The sequence below is a fragment of the Rhinopithecus roxellana genome, chromosome 1 (genome assembly GCF_007565055.1).
Source record: "Rhinopithecus roxellana isolate Shanxi Qingling chromosome 1, ASM756505v1, whole genome shotgun sequence".
Classification (NCBI taxonomy): Eukaryota; Metazoa; Chordata; class Mammalia; order Primates; family Cercopithecidae; genus Rhinopithecus; species Rhinopithecus roxellana.
This window is the reverse complement of record NC_044549.1, coordinates 104,005,395-104,026,394: the sequence shown is the minus strand read 5'-3', so window position 1 is coordinate 104,026,394 and position 21,000 is coordinate 104,005,395.

Here is a 21,000-nt window from a genome sequence, read left to right as displayed (position 1 = left end):
AGTTTGAGGCTGTTAAGATTTTAAGTGATTTATTTATTATGTAGCAATAGGTAAGTAAAACAGGAATTTTTCTGATATAGGATCTTCAGTATAGAATAGATTTGTAAAATTCAAAGATACTTCTTGAAATGTGTATTTATTTTTTCTTATGAAAAACCCATGCAAAGAAAAGTCTTAATTAGAAAAATTGGTATACAAAGAAAAATATAATAAACTTGTAAACTGCATTTCTTTAACTTGTTTTCTAATCAAAATATATAAAAGCTTTCTTTAAGTCAGCTTATAAATGATTTATTACTTTTCAGTTACCTGGTGTTTGCATTGTAATAGAAATCACATTTTATTCTCCCGAGGAAATTTTATTTTTAGAGAACTGCTAAGTTGCTACAAATCTTTAAAGTGCTTTTTAGCCTTAGTTTACCTATTTTCATTGTTCTGGGAATGTGTTGTAATTCCTGATTGATGAACTAGAAGACTAGATGGAGTATTGAAATACCGATGTCATAAGAAGTGATGTGCAAATTTATAATTTAAATTCCAAATTTGTGATATCTTATTTCTTCATCTTTTTCAGTTTTTCATATTACCTGAAAAAAGAACCAAAGGGCCACCTATCTTCTACTCTTGAGGCATAATATTCTTTGACAGTCTGTACACTAAATCACATTGGAAATGCACTGGGAGAATGAGATTCAATTCTTCTTGGCCTCTTCTCTGTTACCACCCACTATACATACAAGAGGTTTTGACCTAACCCTATCAGAAAATTGGTTGCTTTGGAATTTGAAGAGGCACGTGATCTGACACTAGGCCAGAATTTATAAGCATCTACTTCCAGGATGACTCAGACCTGGCTTCAGAAAGCGGGACTGTCGACTGAAAAATACAATGAGCAAAAGCCAGAGAGAAAGAAACTTTGACTCTAATCCAAAAAGTCAATTCACAATTCTAAATCCAATAGTCAGTGCCCATGTTACTTACCCTATCAGAAACATTTCCAAAGCTGATCACTCCTTCCTGTTGAAGCACTTCCTTCACTTGGAGTCCGTCACAAGTGTCTCTGTTTTTTGTTTTTTTTCCTCCCTGACTGGTCACTGTTGTTCTCAGTCTGAAGTCCTGGCTTCTGTTCTTGCCCCAGTTTCTTAACATCAGAGTGTCTTAGGGCTCAGGTCTTGGTCCTGTATCTTCTCTATCATGCACTCTCTGTTAACCCAGTTGTGTTATTTTAAATACTCTCTGGTAGGCCAGCAGTCTTCAAATGTATCCCAAATCTCCAGCAGAGATCTCCCCCTAGAACTTTAGGCTCGTAACCCTCAATTGGCCATCTACTCTAGGATGTCACAACTGGACATGTCCAAATGGAGCTCTTGATCTTTCCCTCAAACTGTCTTTCTCACATTGGTAAATAGCAACAACATCCTTCCAGTTGCTCAGCTCAAAAACCTCAGAGTCATCCTGGATTACTTTCTTTACTTAAGAGATCACATTCGACCCCTGAGCAAATCTTGCTGCCTATCTGTTCAGAATACATCAGAATCTGACCACTTCTCACTATTTTCAAACCAGAAGCCTTGCACCCTTGGATTATTATAATGACTTTCTAATCAGTCTCCTTCCTCCTACCCTTACTCCCAAACAGAAAATTCTTAACACAGCAGCCAGAGTGAAGTACTTCACTGAAAGTCAAAGCATATCAGTTCTCTTTTCAAAATCCTATAATGGCTCCCCATTTTATTCAGCATAAAAACGTTATGAAAGCATTCACGGCCCAATGTGGTCTGGCCCATCCATCCTCTCTTTGACAGTCTCTTACTACTCCCTGCTGCTGGATCACTACGTCAGCTATGCAGGCTGCCTTGCTGTTCCTGGAACTTGCCAGGTATTCCTTTGCCTCATTTCTTTCTTACTTTTGTTGTTGTTAGAGACAGGGTCTCGCTATGTTGCCCAGACTGGTCTTGAACTTGGGGACTCAAGTCAATCTCCACCTCAGCCTCCCAAAATGCTGAGATGACAGACATGAGCTGGCCTTCTGTTGCCTCATTTCTTTGGATGTGCTGTTTCCTCTCTTTGGAAACCTCCTCCCCTAAATATTTATGTAAACTGTTTTCTTACCTCTTTTAAATCTTTGCTCAAATATTCCTGTCTCTGTATGGCTTTCCCTGATGGTCCTGTTTATTATTGCAACCCACCCACACCTGACACTCCTATCTCCTTTCATGTTGTATTTTTCTCCATAGCATTTACCACCTTCTAGCATTCTGTAAAATTTACTTATTTATTCCTTAACTCTCTGTTTCCCCAGCAAGAAGATAAGATCTACAAGGGTGGAGACCTCTGGTTTGTTTGCATTTTTTGCTGATGTGTCCCTGTCACTTAGGACAATGCCTTACATACCACAGTTGCTTAATAAATATTTGCTAAATGAATGCTGAGGCCGTGTTACAGAGAGTCCTCTATCTCATCCTCTTCTTTGTTAACCAAATTTCTCTATTAATTGCTCAAGACAATGATTTAAAAAAAAAAAAAAAAAAGATACAAATGTAAAAAAACAAAAGTAAAAATTTCTGTTCTCAAGTAAATTAGTCTTAGTATCATACAAAATGTCAAGTTTAGGGCTGGAAATATGGTGAGCTGAGTTGAAAACTGGTTTTAAAAAGAAATAAAAATAAAAATCTACAACTGGAATTAAGACACAAACCTTGTTTTTTAAATCAAGCAGCCTTCAAAATATTTTACATACATAAAGTTGTTTACTTTATAGGCAGAGTACTCTTTACTGAATAGCTTCTCTGTGGCCTTACACTTTGTCTCAGAAGAGTTTTCTAAAACTAATGACACAAACAATCAAGAGGTTCTCAGGAAGCTGAGTCAGGAGGATTGCTTAAGCCCAGGATTTGGAGACCAGCCTCAACAGCATAGTGAAATCTCATCTCTAAATAATTTTTTTTAATTAGCCACGTATGGTGGTGCACGCCTGCAGTCCCAGCAATTTGGGAGGCTGAGGTGGGAAGATCTTTCTTGAGCTGAGTTCAAGGCAGTAGTGAGCCATGATCATACCACTGCACTCTAGCCTGGGTGTAGAGACCTCATCTCTAAAACAATGTTTTTTAAAAAGAGGAGGACTTGACACTAACTTAGATTTTTTTTTTTTTTTTTTCCTAGCAAAATCTAATCTGGGTTTTTTATCAACTGTTAGAATCTTAATGAAAAGAGGTTTTGATAGCAAGCCATAAAATGAAGGTAAAATGACTATGCAGTTAGAAGGTACTTAATGTCAGCTCCTCATCTGGCTTTTCTGAATGAGCACTTGGTTACCTGCGGTGACTGGATCTGAAGCCTTCAAGTGTCTACTTTGGCTCAAATCTCTTTATTAGGCCCCCCTGCGCATGGACTTTACTTTTCACTCATGTCCAGTAAACGTAACTCTCTAGCATGGAGCCCTCAGTGGGACACTTAAATCCTAAGGGATGAAAGGAGGGCAGGTCTTGGTGTTTCCCAATCCATGCTTTCCTCTACACAGAAAAATATTCACCTTTAATGTCCAGATCTATGTGTGCCTTAAAGAGTGGGGAGATGGGAGTCATGCATATGTAAAGTGGTCTTTCTTTTTAATTTCCTATTGCATAACTTTTTTGGAAGTGTTCAATTGTCTAGAAAATAATAATAATATTTTAAGTTTAAAAATTCTAATATTTGAACATTAGAACTTTGAGATAACTTATTTTACTGCCCAAAAAGAAAATGTCACTTTTCAAAGAAAATTACATGTTTTGATAAAATATATGTATATATATGAGTAGTTTCTAATAAAAAAGAGGTGAGTGTTGCACTCTGGTCTCAACCCTTCTTCAATTCAATCCCTACTCCAGTTCCTTCAGCTTCCAGTGATAATCCACAAAGCTTGTGTGCTTTCTATGTGCCAGCTATTAAGGGCCTCCTTAATGTGCCAGATGTCAGGCAACGAATTCTGTCAGTACGATGTTACCTGGCTTGTCCAGATGTCTTCATCAACAACAGTGATCTGTCCATGGAACTTTTAATTTTTATCTTCAAAATATACCTATTCTGCATTTCATCTCCTTAGACCTATGATTTTTCTTTCCAAGAGTCATTAATTCTTTTTGGCTTAATGTATTACATCTTGAGATATCACTGTTCTAACAAGGGAAGATCCCTAGTGCAGGGAATTGAGACATCTAAAATGACACTGTTATAGTGAAAAAGAACATTAGATTATGAGTAAGAAGACTTAGGCTTGAATCTCAGCTCCACTATTTATTAGCGCTATGGTCTTAAGTAAGTCACTTAAATTCCTCAAACTCTACATATTCTCCCTACTTGATGTGGTAGAGATAAGATCACCACAGAATATGTTCAAATAATATTATAGCATTCTCAACAAACCTGACATTATATTATTGACTATTTGGATGGATTTAGGGAAATGTAGCCCTTTTTGTGACCTTCAGATCGCACCGTCTACGTGCTGCCTACACCACCCACATTTAGAGCTGTACCTATGTGCGCGTATCAAAAAATAGATTTTGAATAACACGAGTGATTGCCATGATCACAGAGGAACTATTATTAAAAATATTACTTTGATTAAAAATGTCAGTTTTGAGAAGCTTTTAAAATCTTCCACCAGTGCTAACCTGACATCAATGACATTTCAATATTCGTTTTTAAAAGTTGGCTTTCCCAAACACCACATGTTCTCACTCATAAGGGGGAGTTGAACAATGAGAACAAATGGACACAGGGAGGGGAATATCACACACTGGGGCCTGTTGGGGGGTGGGGGGCTAGGGAAGGGGTAGCATTAGGAGAAATACCTAATGTAGATGACGAGTTGATGGGTGCAACAAACCACCATGGCACGTGTATACCTATGTAACAAACCTGCACGTCTGCACATATATCCCAGAACTTAAAGTATAATTTAAAAAAAAAAAAAAAAAAAAAAAAGCTGGTGGCCGGGCGCGATGGCTAACGCCTGTAATCCCAACACTCTGGGAGGCCAAGATGGGCAGATTATAAGGTCAAAAGATCAAGACCATCCTGGCTAACATGGTGAAACCCCATCTCTACTAAAAGTACAAAAAATTAGCCGGGTGTGGTGGCAGGTGCCTGTAGTCCCATCTACTCCGGAGGCTGAGGCAAGAGAATGGTGTGAACCCAGGAGGTGGAGCTTGCAGTGAGTCGAGATTGCACCACTGCACTCCAGCCTGGGCAACAGAGCAAGACTCCCTCTCAAAAAAACAAAAAGTTGGTTTTTATTTATGTCTTTATTTAACTGAGCTTTGCATCTTGTGCATTTGTAAAAGACAGTGGCTTTCAGTAATCTTTTAGTTCCCGAAGAAATTTGTTTGAAAATTTGTAATCATCCCTATATATGTAAACATTTTCCCAATAGTTGAATGCCCAGACATTTTTTCATATAGAGCATAGTAACACGAAAACCTACTTACATAAGAGTATTATTCAGTATTGAGATTTTTTCTTCATAAAGTGTCCATTTTGTCCATTGTTTTCAAATAAGTTTAAAGGTCAAAATAAAGCCTACAGTGGTGATGAATAAATAGCCTTCTATAGTGAAAATGAGATTTTGATCTCCACCTTAGAAAATCCGAGAATTTGCTGTAAAACCAAGAACGAATGATATTCACTCACTCATTCACCCAATATCTATTATTGATCTTTTATTGACGGAATTATTTGCCTGACGTTTGGCATAAAGCAGTGAACAAGATACACAATCAGTTTCTGTTTTCACAGAACTCACATTCTCCATTGTACAAAATACAATCCTAGGTGAAGATGTAACCAAATAAGCCCTCTGAAACCTTAGATGGGTGTGTGTTTGTACACACACCTGTGTATGTATGTATACATGTATCATATACTTTTTGAAGCTGAAATAAAGCACATTTTAGAATGAAGTGGGAGAGGAGAAATGGGCTGTATGCTCCTCACATGCAGAAAATACTCCCTTAGGGGTTTACCATGCTAACTAGAAAATTATTGAGTCATTATTTTCTCCCCTCAATGTTCCGTCCCCCAAAATCTCTCAAATCTTACAGCTGACATTTACGCCAGCTCAATACCCACCCAGTTTTATGGGAAGTCCTTGCTAGGTGAAACACCACTCATACCATTTATAATGCTACATCACATCCAACCTCTTTACTAATCATGCAATTTCCATTTAAGTTTTCTGATTTGTATACCAACTTCACCTTTCACTTTTCTCAACCTGCGGTGTGATCTGCCCCCTTTTCAGCAACATGGAGCTCCTTTTCTATCTGGTTCATCAGCCTTCCTTCTAGGCTCCCAACCCCTCATTTCTACAAAATCACTTCTCATGTCTCCCATCTCTTCTGCCTTTACCTCCAATTACCCCATCCTTTTATCAAACACATAAATATTAAAAAAACAAAAATGGCAGTTTATTCTCTTAGAGACATAGGTTACCTGATATTGCAACTGGGCAACCATTCTCTAAAGATCTAAAGATATCACTGATATAAGCAGAAGAACCAACCCAACTGTTGTTTTTTGGTTGGCTACAGGGCACAGATAACAAATGGTTCAGAGAATATCATCTGTAGTGTAAATAAATCTTGTAAATCTTACTGAGAATGAGAAAATAACATTGTCAAGGGGAAAGTTAAAATATTTGAAAACAAATAATCTTAAGAGTATGCTCCTCATGTTCAGCCATATTTCCTTACACAATGTCTTTACTGGACTTTCTTTTCTTAGCAATAATAATAAAATTTTAATTTAAAATCATAATATAGTATGGTATAGTTTAAAAAATTTTTCTCATATATGATCTCTTAAGAAATATGGGTGGCAATAATGGTGATTAATTACTATATCTATTTTACAAAGCCGCAACTCATGTGACTGCCTTTGGCCACCCACCTAAGTGAAGAGTTGAGAAATAAAATCCAAGCCTTCCAAAATGACAACAGGAGTTGATTCATTGCAGTAGCACATGGTGGTACACATTTTATCTGAACTACAAAGTGGGAATAATAATAGCACCATTCTAATAGATTGCTTTAGGAATTAAATGATATGATTCATAGTAAGCACTCAATAAACACTAGCTGTTTTGTTATTTATTACTATTATAATAGCTGGTAGCATCACTCCTATAAACTTTCTTTAAAATTTAGCAATAAATACATGCTTCTCTTGGTAAATTCAGGCCCAACACATGTGAAGAACTTAGAGTCTATTGATATTTTAATAGATGTATATCAATCTATGATATATAATTCAATACAATATTAATATACAAATCCCTTAAAGAAATTTTTTTAGATACAGGGTCTCGCTCTGTCACCCAGGCTTGGGTTTAGTGGTATGATCATAGCTCACTGTAACCTTGAACTCCTGGGCTCAAGTGATCTACCCAACTCAGCTTCCCAAGTAGCTAGGACTACAGATGCATGCCACCACACCGGATAACTAAAAACAAAATTATTTTTTAGACATGGGATCTCACTATGTCGTCTAGGCTGGTCTTGAACTCCTGGTCTCAAGCGATCCTTTCACCTCAGCTTCCCAAGGCAATGAGATTACAGTCAGGAGCCACCACATTCAGCCCAGTTACATTTTTGATATCATTTCTTAAGAAACAAGCTTCAACAATTTGATTCTTTTGAAAACAATTTGATTCTTTTGATACTTAGCCTGCCAAAGCTACTGCCCAATTTCCCCAAATCTCTCTTTCTATAATTGTCAATCTGACTATAGTTATCTCCAAACAATAGGTCTTTGAGGAATTGTTTTTGGGATCATCAAAACCATTTTGACTGTAGTATCACTTTTTATCATGACTCTATGTCATGCATAAGTATTAACCCATGTAGTCATTTAGCCCAGAAATGAGGATTTAATGCTGACAGTGTTGCATGCATTCTCTTCTAGAGTTATTATACTGAAAAACTTATGATTGTTTTGTGAAATTATTATGATCATGAAGATTCAGCTTCTGATCTGTGTTTCAGAATTTCTTAGCTGTGTGATTAAGGGCAAGTTTATTTTTCTGAGTAGAAAATCTTCATCTGCAAAACAGAGACAATATTAACTTTACAGAATCCCTTGAGAGTTACTTCATATTTCAGATTTGACTGTGGATGTAAGAGTGTTAAAGGCAGTAAAATGATACATTAATATATGACTTTCATTGGTCTAAATGTATGCAATAGTCAGAGTGATTTCTAATATGCAGGGCAAGTTGCAAAGCAGAACTCTTTTCTCTTATTTCTAACTTCTGGTGAAAGTTACAAAGCACACTTCTTTTCTCTCTCTTAACCAAATGCCTTCTTGTGGCACTTCTTTTAAAAACAAAAGGCTAAGGTGCCTATGGCTGCAGGAAAGAAGATACTGGCATTTTTTAAACTGGTTTTCTTTATCTTTTCCACTCAGAAGGCTAACAAGAAAACTGAGTGCTTATGCTTCATCATGCTTCCATTTCTGCACACTTTAGAATGACTTGCTATCACTTCTGGCTTTGAAAGTCCAAAGCCTACCCTGAAGATCTGACAAAGAAAGAGAACTAGAAATATTCTGAGCTTGTGAATAGACTCCCCCAAGTGTTTTCATTTCTTGGTCATCAAATTGGAAATGATTGGACCAATTCGATGTTTTATTCTCTTTGGCACTTAGCTCTATAGCACAAGGTTCTGGGGACAGTTTCTATTAATAGACTTAGACATTGCATCTAATTTACTTTGCTTGACCTAGCAATTAGTTCTACTTGTCCCCATCCTTTAACCCAAATTTTCATTCTTCAACTGTGACAAGATGGACAGCAAGAAATAATATGCTATTTTAGGATTCAGCAGAATAGAGCTAACCTAAGAAATAATTGGATAAGCAGAGTTTTTCTTCCGCCTATTCTTGAATCAGTACAGAGTTTCATGGAGAAAATTGGCCTTCATTCTCTAATATATGAAAGTTGGATAGAAATTTCTTGTGTTTAGTCACTTGAGATGTTATGTACATTTACACTTTGAAAGTCTGATTTAAGTTTTAGTAGTTCTCCAAGTACAACATATAGTAACCAGAAGAGATAATGACACTGGCTTTCTGTAGCAGAAAAGGAATGTATAAGAAGTACAGCAAAGGTTCATGGAGTCAATGCAGCCTAGAAAACAAGATTTGGAAACTGAATAAGAATCAGAATAATAGCATAGGATCATGAAGAGCAAATAAAATAACTGGTTTTTGCAGGAACTACTAGAAGAGAAAGCCGCTAGCTTCATTTGATCCAGATTTAATGTCCCAGGAAGAAGCATCCACTTAACAGAGGCTTTGTCATATACCATACCACTTTGCCTGGCAAGGAAGTGCTTAAAACATAGTCGATTCTCAACTATTGAATGAATAAGTGAATGAATTTGTTGAGTTTCTAATTATAAAATATCTTTTGCTTGAGGCACTTCTATATGTCAAGACCATATGCTGAATTTTATTTTATTTTCTGACACCTTCATAAGGCTAATAAGTCATAGATTATTTTTTTCTGTCTACAATTCAGAGGGTCATTATAACTAACTACATTTTATTTCAGCCCTTGTTTATTCCCCTCTAGAAGGGGAAGCTGGATGATATTACGAGGAGGCAAGCTGGGCATGGTGGTTCACACCTGTAATCCCAGCACTTCAGAAGGCTGAGGAGGCTTGAACCCAGGAGTTCAAGAACACCCTAGGCAACGTAGTGAAACTCCGTCTTTGCAAAACAGTAAAAAATTAAAAAATTAACCAGGCATGGTGGCATGCACCTGTAGTTCCAGCTACTCAGGAAGGTGAGGAGGGAGGATTGCTTGAGCCTGGGAGGTGGAGGTGGTTGTGAGCCAGGATCATACCACCACACTCCAGCCTGGACAATAGAGTGAGACCCTGTCTCAAAAAAAAAAGGGGGGGGGATGCAAGATATAATTTGCTAACTTACTAAGTCTGATTTTCATTTTTCTCTAAAGTCTCATAAAATTTTGTATGAGTAAAATACACAAGAAGCAGCAGGAGAACATTAAGAAGAGAATTCTAGTGTATTCAGCGGGTTTGAAATAAATATATACATGAGAAGGAACAGAGAGATATCCTAAGTTGTTTGATTTTAAAACAGATGTTTTATTGCATCCTGAGGGTCTGGGAATAGATCACTACGCACACAACACACCCTTTTTACCTAGATCAGACTTAAGTCTGCACAAACCTCAAAAGCATCATTTATTTTGCAAAATAAAATAAGACCTATGCTGAGTCCTGTCCACAGTGACCATTCCAGATGACTGCCCTCTGGTGAAACAAGACATTTCTCTAATCCCCACGTTATATACTATCTCTATACCAGTGACCTCCAATTTCATATCGCCAGTCCAGATGCACTAAGAAATCAGGCCTATATTTTCAGCTGCCTAATTTGGATCTCCAAAATAACACAGGCAAAACAGAACCCTTAATTTTCCCCCAAACCTGCTCCTTCTGGTGTCTTCCTTGTCTTACCTAATTCCTAAACCCAAAAATTATTGATCCCTTTCTCTTCCTACCACAATCACAATCTGGCAATAAAAACTGTGGTTTCTCCCTTCAAACACACTTTGGATCTAACCAGTCCTTTCCATCTACACATGTGCCTTCACATGTTCTTTTCTCTGTGTGTCTGTGTCCTAATCTATTCTTATGACACCAGTCTTATTGGATTTTAGCCACCCTAATGACCTCATTTTAACTTGATTACCTTTTTAAAGACCCTATCTCCAAGTCAACACATCTCTTGCTTGAACAACTGTGGTGACCTCTTTTTGTTTCCTCTTTCCCCCAATATCCATTCTCCACCTAGCAGTCAGTATTATCTTTTTTAAATGTATATTCAACAATATCACTTCTATACTCACACCCTCCAGTGATCATCCATTGCACTTCAAATCAAACTCCTCTTGTCCAGGCATGGTGGCTCACTCCTATAATCCCAGCACTTTGGGAGGCCAAGGCAGGTAGATCACTTGAGGTCAGGAGTTCAAGACCAGCTTGGCCAACGTTGTGAAACCCCATTTCTACTAAAAATACAAAAATTCGCCAGGTGTGGTGGAGAGCACCTGTAATCCCAGCTTTTTGGGAGGCTGAGGCAGGAGAATGACTTGAACCCTGGAGACAGAGTTTGCAGTGAGCCGAGATTGTGTCACTGCACTTCAGCCTGGGCAACAAGAGCAAAACTCGTCTCAAAAAAAAAAAAAAAAAAAAAAAGAATCAAACTCTTCTCCCTGGCTTCTAAACTCTATATCATCTAAACTTAGCTCAGAAATGCAACCCATTTTCCATTAAACCTAATTGATACCTGCTTTCTTTTGGTTTGCTGAACCATAGAAACTTTTCTCTACTTATTCCCTCTGCCAGCATGCTCTCTTCTCAGCCTCACATAGCTACCACTTAGATCACAGTTTAAATATCTGCTCCTTAGAGAAATGTTCTCTGGATATCCATTCCAAGGTAACCCCTCCATCACGCTCTATCCCATTACATTTAATTTGATCTTATAGTACTTGCTTAGTGTATGAATTTGTTAGGGCTGCATAACAAAGTATCACAGACTGAGTGGTTTACACAGCAGAAATTTATTTTCTCACAATTTTGGAGGCTAGATTTCTGAGATCAAGGTATAGCAGGGTTGGTTTCTTTTGAGGTCTCTCTCTTTGGCTTGTAGATATCCGTCTTTTCCCTGTGCCTTCACATGTTCTTTTCTCTGTGTGTCTGTGTCCTAATCTATTCTTATGACACCAGTCATATTGGATTTTAGCCACCCTAATGACCTCATTTTAACTTGATTACCTTTTTAAAGACCCTATCTCCAAATAGAATCGCATTCTGAAATACTAGGGGTTAGAACTTCCACCTGTACGTTTAGGAAAACCACAATTCAGTCCATAGCCTTTGGTTATTTGTTTACTTATAAATAAATGCCTCCATACACACATAGTTCAAATAGAAAATAAGTTCCATGAAAACAGGACTTTTAACTGTCTTGCAAACCAGAATATCTCCTGTATTGAAGGGTTTCTAGCACAAAGTGGATGTAGCTTAAAGTCTAGAATTAACTTGCAATTCATTAATTTATTTATTAGTATGAATATTCCTTTGGAAGAGAATTGACTATCAATAAAGCTTATGATAGCTTGTCATTTACTCCCCACCTGATATGGTTTGGCTCTGTGTCCCCACCCAAATCTCACCTTGAGTTGTAATCCCGACATGGTAGGGAGAGACCTGGTGGGAGGTGATTGGATCATGAGGGCGATTTCCCCCATGTTATGCTCTTGATAGTGAGGGAGTTCTCATGAGATCTGATGGTTTAAAATTGGCAGTTTCCCCTGGGCTCTCTCTCCTGCTGCCTGTGAACAAGGTGCTTGCCTCTCCTTCACCTTCCACCATGATTGTAAATTTCCTGAGGCCTCCCCAGCCATGTGGAAGTATGAGTCAATTAAACCTCGTTTCTTTGTAAATTACCCAGTCTCAGGTAGTATCTTTATAGCAGTGTGAGAAGGAAATAATATGCCATCATAACTTCTTTTAAAAAATATGTATAATAAAATAAAATCATTAAAAATTTAAAATAGACTCCTAAATTTTACATTCCTGGTAATTTCATAATATGTACACTTTAAGAGGCAGTTAGGTTCAAGTTCCTCCGGAAATATTATTCAACTTAGGGAAAAAGCAGGAGACACATTCTATTTTACTTTTACTTTAGTAAAATAGTTCATGTCAAAGTTTATATTCAAACTCTATATTTAAAAATCTTTCCCATTTTACTTTTACCAATATTTTGTATAAAACTTATGTGATTAAAAAGAAAGCAATCTTTACAACTGGAAGAAATATTAATGTGTTCCCTGCTGTGTCCTCAGTGCCTATAACAGTGGCACATAACAAGTACTCAATAAGGCTTGCTGAATGGACAGGTATAATACAATATACTGCAGTTAAGTGATTTCCCTTGTGAAATGGAATATACTCTTAACTAGGAAACAGGCCACTGCTCCTTTAAGGGGTGCTCTAATATCTGATAAGGTTATGGCACATCCCATCAAGTTTCAGTGTTGCTAAAAATGTAATTCTGGTAGTGCTCTCTTAATTTTTACATCACCTAAGAGAAATTCTGTAATATAAGCTCATGGGTTAAATTACAGCAGAAGCTATTTGTGACAAAATGTGAATTCAAATTTTCTTTTTATTTGTCTCTTACCTTTTTGGCAAAAGAGTTCAATAGGAGACAGGTTTTACTCTATGAATAACAAGCAGCATTTAATTACAACAGACAGAATGGGAGCAAAGTTTTGTACAATGCAGCCACCTGAATTCTCCAGTGGTAACTTCCACTTGGCTGTCGGCTCAACAATGCTGACTTGGGAGAAGAGGGAAGATCTAGGTCCTGTCATTTTTGCTTTTAACATATATATGCAGAAGAGTTTATCAAGGTTTCAGGCCCCTATTTATTATATGTAAAATAGAAGTGCTCATTTTTAAAAGAAAAAATACATTACTTAGAAAATGTAAGATAATAAATATAAAAGCATAATTTATATTTTAAAATAGTCTCACACTTACTGCAAAACCCATTGAAAAAGTTCATTCTGTTGACATTTACATTAGGATAAAGATAAGATTCCACTTTAGTTCCAGAGATGACAGTTAACCTTATGGGTTATAAAGTTTGTAAAAGTAAAATAAAATAAACTTCTTCAAATTGATTCTGTGTGTCATGTTTATTATGGCATTTTAAAGGGTAATGTAAAGTGATTAAAATTTTCCCACAGTGAAGACCTGATTTGGCAGTGGTTTCCTGGGCAGTAAGTGGGAATAAGGAATAACAAATTGGAAAAAAATTCATTGCATGGGGAGTGATTAGTGGAACAGAAAACCTCTCTGTTAAAATTATACTTTTATTTGTTATTTGGACTTTCTAAAATATTTACTCTGTAATTTTTCTTAATAAGCAAGATTTTAAAAAAGAATATAGCATTAAAATTATTTGATTTATTTAAATAAATATTCCTAAATTAAGTAATGTTACAAACATCTAAAGTATAAATGTCAAAGAATGAAACACAGAGAAAAAGGTCCTTGACATTGACCTTGACAATAATTTATTGGATATCGCATCAAAAGCTCAGGCTACAAAAACAAAAATAAATAGTACTACATCAATCTAGCAAGCTTCCACACAGCAAAGAAAACAATCAACAAAAGGCAAAATATGCATATATACATATATATATATATACACACATACACACACACACACGCAAATTGGGAAAAATTTGCAAACACTGTATCCAATAGGGAGTTAATACACTAGATTTATAAAGAAGTCATACAACTCAATAGCAAGAAAACTTATAACCTGATTTTAAAATGGACAAAGGTCTGCATATGGTGGCTCATGCTTGTAATCCCAGCACTTTGAGAGGCTGAGAAGGGATAATCTCTTGAGCTCAGAAGTTTGATGCCAGCCTGGGTAACATAATGAGACTCCATCTCTAAAAAATAAATAAATAAATAAATAATTAAAATGGCCTAAGAACTGGAATAGACATTTCTCGAAAGACAACATAAAAATGGTGAACAGATACATGAAAAGATACTCAACATCACTAATCAGGGAAATGCAAAGCAAAACCACTATGATATACCACCTCACGTCTGTTAGGATAGCTGTTATTAAAGAGATAAGAGATCACCAGCGTTGGCAAGGGGATGGAGAAAAGAGAACCCTTGTACACTGTTGCTGAGAGTGTAGATTGGTATAGCCATTGTGGAAAACAGCATAGAGGTTCCTAAAGAGATTAAATATAGAATTACCATATGACCCAGCAATCCCTCGTCTAAGTATATATCCAACGAAATGAAATATTTACCGTGTAAAGATATCAGCACTCCCATGTTCACTTTAGCACTTTAGATTACTTTGATATCATTTTATTACGTGTGTTAATTTACAAAATACTTTCATTAACCAAGTCTGAACTTAAATATTCTAAAAAGAAATTTACATCTCCCAGCTTATATACTGAGACACATGGCAGAGCTTTTCTCATTCCAAGAAAGCCAGTATCCACAAGTAGGAAATATACCTAGAAAGATTCCTGTAGCCACCAGTAATCTGGGGTAGTGTTCTATTGCTTGGAACAAGCCACTCCAATTTACTGGATTAAAGTAACAATTATTTATGCTGTTCACGGGTCTGCAATTTGGACAGAGCTCATGTGTGGCCAGCTGTGATGGCTGGAAGGGGATTGAAATCATCTGAAGTCTCATCTGCCCATATGTCTGAGTGTTGATGCTATCTGTTGGCAGGGGCCTCAACTGGGTTTGTTAGCTGGAATCAGTTCACATAGCCTCTCTCCTGTGCTGCTTGGCTTCCTCACAGCTGGGTGTGAAGAACCACAATTGCAAGAGCTACAGGTTGTGGGAGTTGCCATTTTCTTAAGGTTTGGAGCCAGAAACTGGCACAGTGTCACTTATATTGTATTGTATTAGAAAAGCAGTCATAGAGCCTAGGATCAAAGGTGCCTTGCCTCCGAATGGGCGGGGTATCAAAGAATTGCAAGTCCCCTTTTTTTGTTTTTTATTTTATTTTATTATTTTATTTTTTGAAATTTTTTTTTTTTTTTTTTTTTTTTTTTTTGAGACAGAGTCTCGCTGTCTCCCCCAGGCTGGAGTGCAGTGGCGCGATCTCTGCTCACTGCAAGCTCCGCCTCCCGGGTTCACACCATTCTCCTGCCTCAGCCTCCCTAGAAGCTGGGACTACAGGCGCCCGCCACCACGCCCGGCTAATTTTTTTGTATTCTTAGTAGAGATGGGGTTTCACCGTGTTAGCCAGGATGGTCTCGATCTCCTGACCTCATGATCCGCCCGCCTCGGCCTCCCAAAGTGCTGGGATTACAGGCTTGAGCCACCGCGCCCGGCCTTTTTTTTTTTTTTTTTAATGAGATGGAGTCCGTCACCCAGGCTGGAGTGCAGTGGCGCCGTCTTGGTTCACTGCAACCTCTGCCTCCCGGGTGCTACTGCCTTAGCCTCTGAGTAGCTGAGATTACAGGCACGTGCCACAACGCCTGGCTAATACTTGTGTTTTTAGTAGAGATGGGGTTTCCCCATGTTGGCCAGGCTGGTCTCAAACTCCTGACCTCAAGTGATCCACTGGCTGCAGCCTCCCAAAGTGATGTGATTACAGGCGTGAGCCACAGTGTCCGGTCTGTAAGTCCATTTTTAAAATCCACTGTAGATAGCAATCCTGTTTCGATTTCCAGGATTAAGTTGACATTTTCCTTAAAGGATTTGAAATTATCTCTTAAGGTTACTCAATAAATTATTCAGATTTAGGCTGCTGAAACAATATGCAAGTTATTTTAATGCTTAAATAATTTCGGCCGGGCGCAGTGGCTCAAGCCTGTAATCCCAGCACTTTGGGAGGCCGAGACAGGCGGATCATGAGGTCAGGAGATCGAGACCATTCTGGCTAATACGGTGAAACCCCGTCTCTACTAAAAAAATACAAAAAACTAGCCAGGCGAGGTGGCCGGCGCCTGTAGTCCCAGCTACTCGGGAGGCTGAGGCAGGAGAATGGCGTGAACCCAGGAGGCGGAGCTTGCAGTGAGCTGAGATCCGGCCACTGCACTCCAGCCTGGGCGACAGAGCGAGACTCCGTCTCAAAAAATAAATAAATAAATAAAATAAAAAAAAATTTCAAGACCAGAACTGGAAGTCACTAGACACATTTCCCATTATTGGGGACTTCCTAATGCAGTTCAATTTATTAAGGTGCTAGGGAAAAGGCTTCATTGTAATAATTAAACCCATGCTTCAAGTAGCATATTCTGATTGTTATGATAGCTAAGCATTTAGAACAGTAACCAAAAAGGTTAGATTGTAATGTGTTTGGATATATATATATATATATATATATATATATATATATATCTCCTTAAGATGGAAATTCCAGTCAGAGCCATCTTTCGTAAGAGACCACACCCTAAAATAATTCTTGGTGGGACTCTCTTCCTCAGAATTTGGAAAATTTCTGGGGATACATGTTGACTACCTGAAAAAGGAGAATTGAAGGGTGGCCAGTGAACTATTGAGATATCATTAGCTGACCTGAAGATATGGAAGAAGGACTGTGAAGTGTTTAATTGCAGCTCTATCCTTTGCATGCTTTCAGAGAAGGCAGAGAATCATTTAAATTGAGTCACTGTGATTACTGGAGTCATTGGCAAGGGTTTTTCTGATGACTTCTTTATGTATGGCTGTCTACCAGAAATGAGAACTAAATATGTGGGAAGCTGAGTCATTTGTGTATTTGTAGTAGTAAGATTTAGGTAATGTATTAATCTGGAATCTTAAACTAATTAGTTCTATTTGTACTATATCTGAATAGAAAAGATATAAGTTAATTGATTCAACCCAGAAAATTCTCCTCATAACTATAAAAGTGACTATTGGCTGGGCACGGTGGCTCACACCTGTAATCACAGCACTTTGGGAAGCAAAAGCAGGCAGATCACTTGAAGTCAGGAGATGGAGACCAGCTTAGCCAATATAGTGAAATCCTGTCTCTACTAAAAATACAAAAATCAGCCCGGTGTGGTGGCAGGCACCTATAATCCCAGCTACTTGGGAGGCTGAGGCAGGAGAATGACTTGAACCCGGGAGGCAGAGGTTGCAGTGAGCCAAGATTACACCACTACACTGTACCCTGGGTGACAGAATGAGGCTCCATCTCAAAATAAAAAATAAAATAAAATAAATAAAGTGACAATTTTCTGATATCACAGGATGCTCTTGTACCCTAACTGACTCAAAACTTACACCCTAGTTGTCTTTTTTAAATACATCTCAGGTTCAAGAATTGTATTGCTCATAAGTCTTGATTAGTGATATAGCACTCATTAAACAATTATTGACTAATTACCTGCTTTATATCTGGCAGTCTCCTAGGCATTTGGGGAACATGTGAACCAAACAAAGATCCTGGCCTCTTGGAACTTACATTCTAGCAGAAGAAAACAGATAATAAATAATTTAATAAGTGTATAATATAAACTTTTTATTATAAATTTATGTATCCTATTAATTAGAGTTACACGTTATTATTTGTTTGCCTTCTCATTAATCAAGGTTCTCCAGAAAAACAGACCCAGTAGGATATATGGAGAGATATATATGGCAATATTATGCGACATATTATGGGAATTGGCTCATGAGATTATGGAGGCCATGAAGTCCCACAATATGCTGTCTGCTATCTGGAGAATCAGGAAAGTTGGTGCTGTAATTTTTTTTTATTTCAATTGGTTTTGGGAGAACAGGTGGTGTTTGGTTACATGAATAAGTTCTTCAGTAGTGATTTCTGAGATTTTGGTGCACCCATCACCTGAGCAGTGTACACTGTACACAACTTGTAGTCTTTTATCCCTCACCCCCTCCCACTCTGCTCCCTGAGTCTCCAAAGTCCATTGTTTCATTCTTATGCCTTTGCGTCCTCATACCTTATGAGTGAGAACATACGTTTGGTTTTCCTGGTGCTATAATTCAGTCTGAATCTGAAGGCATGAAAGGCCTGAGAAGTAGGGGAGCAATAGCATAACTCTCAGTTTAAAACCAAAGGCCCAAGAACTGGGAGGTAGGAATGAAACACTCGTGTACGTCTCAGATTCTGAAGGCCTGAGAATCTGGAGCTCTGATGTCTGAGGACGGGAGAAGATGGAAGTCCCAGCTCCAGAAGAAAGTGAATTCACTATTCCTCTGCCATTTTTCTTAAATCTAGGCCCTCAGCAGATTGGACAGTTCCCCCCTACACAGCTAAGGGCAGATCTTCTTTACTCAGTCCCCTGATTCAAATGCTAATCTCTTCCAGAAACACCCTCACAGACACCCAGATATAATGTTGTAGCAGCTATCTGGATATCTTTTAACCCAGTCAAGTTGACACAAAACATTAACCATCATATCCCCGTCCTCAAATTCACAAAGTTATTCCCTGCTCTGTTCTGTGTCCTACAAACAGCACCAGGCGTCCTTGTTATTTGGGTTCTCATGAAGTTGGGCCAATATGAGGTAGAAGTTGGGTTACTTCTTTCTCATTTCTCTCCTGCTGGGGGCTATGTTTCTGGCAGAGGCTGTGTCCTTGTTTTCTGCTGAGGGTCTTCCTCTCCCAAGGCTCTAGGTCTCTCTGGGCCCCTTTTTCACCATTTCCTCCCCTTGTTCCTTCCTTAGGTCTCTAAGTGTATTCCTTGTCAGTGCCCTTAACCTTGACCACAACTCTGCAACTAGTTTCTTCATTACATCTTCCTGAGTTATACTCTTTTTGTTTTTTTTTTTTGTTTTGTTTTGTTTTTTTGTTTTGTTTTTTTTTTTTTTTTTAGTTATCTGAGGTATTTTGTTTCCTGCCAAGACTAATTGATTATTATGCTACATCTATGGGAAAAAGAATAAATGCAAGACAAGGGGATCAGGAGTCAAAATGGTCAGAGTAAGCCTCATTGAGAAAGGGAACATTTGAGCAAAGACTTGAGGGAGTCCATATATTGCCCCTATTTAATTTAATTTGTTATTTTATTAATTTTCCCTCCGGCCTGCATGCTTAATCCAATTTCTATTCTTTTTTCCCACAGGTAAACACACTTAGGTATTTAATGTGTGTTCTAAACATATATGCATGTATGTACATATATGCATACATATGCACATATAAGTATACACATTTTCTAAATACACATACACACATATATATACATGCATATATACACATATACATATATACATAAATACTCATGAACAGTATGGTGTTTTTAATTGCATAAGTGGTTTTGTGCTACATCTCATTTTGCTTAATTTATAATGCAAACTTATGCTTTTGAGATTTTCCTTGATGATACATGGATTTAGCTAATGATGTAAACTGTTGTATTTTCATATCCAAATCATATCATTTGCATATAATTTATTTATCTTTTCAATTAATGAACATTTAAGTTATTTTTAATTCTTTATTATTATAATGAATTTTATAACATTTTACGAAAAACAACATTTATTTTTAATTCTCTATTATTATAAAGAATTTTGGAGAAAAGAATTTTGGTAAATGTCCTTTAACACGTCGTTTTGCATATCTGAGTAAGATTTTACATTCTTTAAAGATACGAAGCTCTTAACTGGAGTAGAGTTTTCACTAAAAAGAATATTCAAAGAAATAATGTAAAGTTAACAAAGAAAATAAGTAAACTATTCTGGTATACTCTAGATGAGCAAGAATAGCATTCTTCGTGGTTTTTTTTTTTTTTTTTTTTTTTTTTTTTGAGACGGAATTTCACTCTGTCACCCAGGCTGGGGTGCAATGGCGCGATCTCGGCTCCTCCACCTCCAGGTTCATCAAGTGATTCTCCTGCCTCAGCCTCCCGAGTAGCTGAGATTACAGGCGCCCACCACTGTGCCCAGCTAATTTTTGTATTTTTGTAGAGATAGGGTTTCACCACATTGGCCAGGCTGGTCTTAAACTCCTAACTTCAGGTGATCCTCCCTCCCAAAGTGCTGGGATTACAGGCATGAGCCACCACACCTGATCTCTTAATTCATTTTTCACTTTAAAATGAAACCTGCTGGTTCACAGAACAAACATTCTCAAAAATTAAGTAACCAGCAAAATCATCTTGAAGCACAAGATGTAAACACAACAGAAATACTTTGAAATTTTTGACTATCATATAACCAAGAAGAAAGGTGTTTGAGATTGAATGTATTTGGGGAGTTCCAATTTATGTAAAAGTATGTAACATGAGTCAATAGTTTAAATTCATCACCAACCAAGACTTCTCCCAAGTTGAATGAAAAATAGTAAGTCCTGGAGGAACCATAGAAAAAGTTTGTCCTTTCTTCTCTTTTAGATCTCATATTACATATTTCAGTGTACAACAGTTTTAAA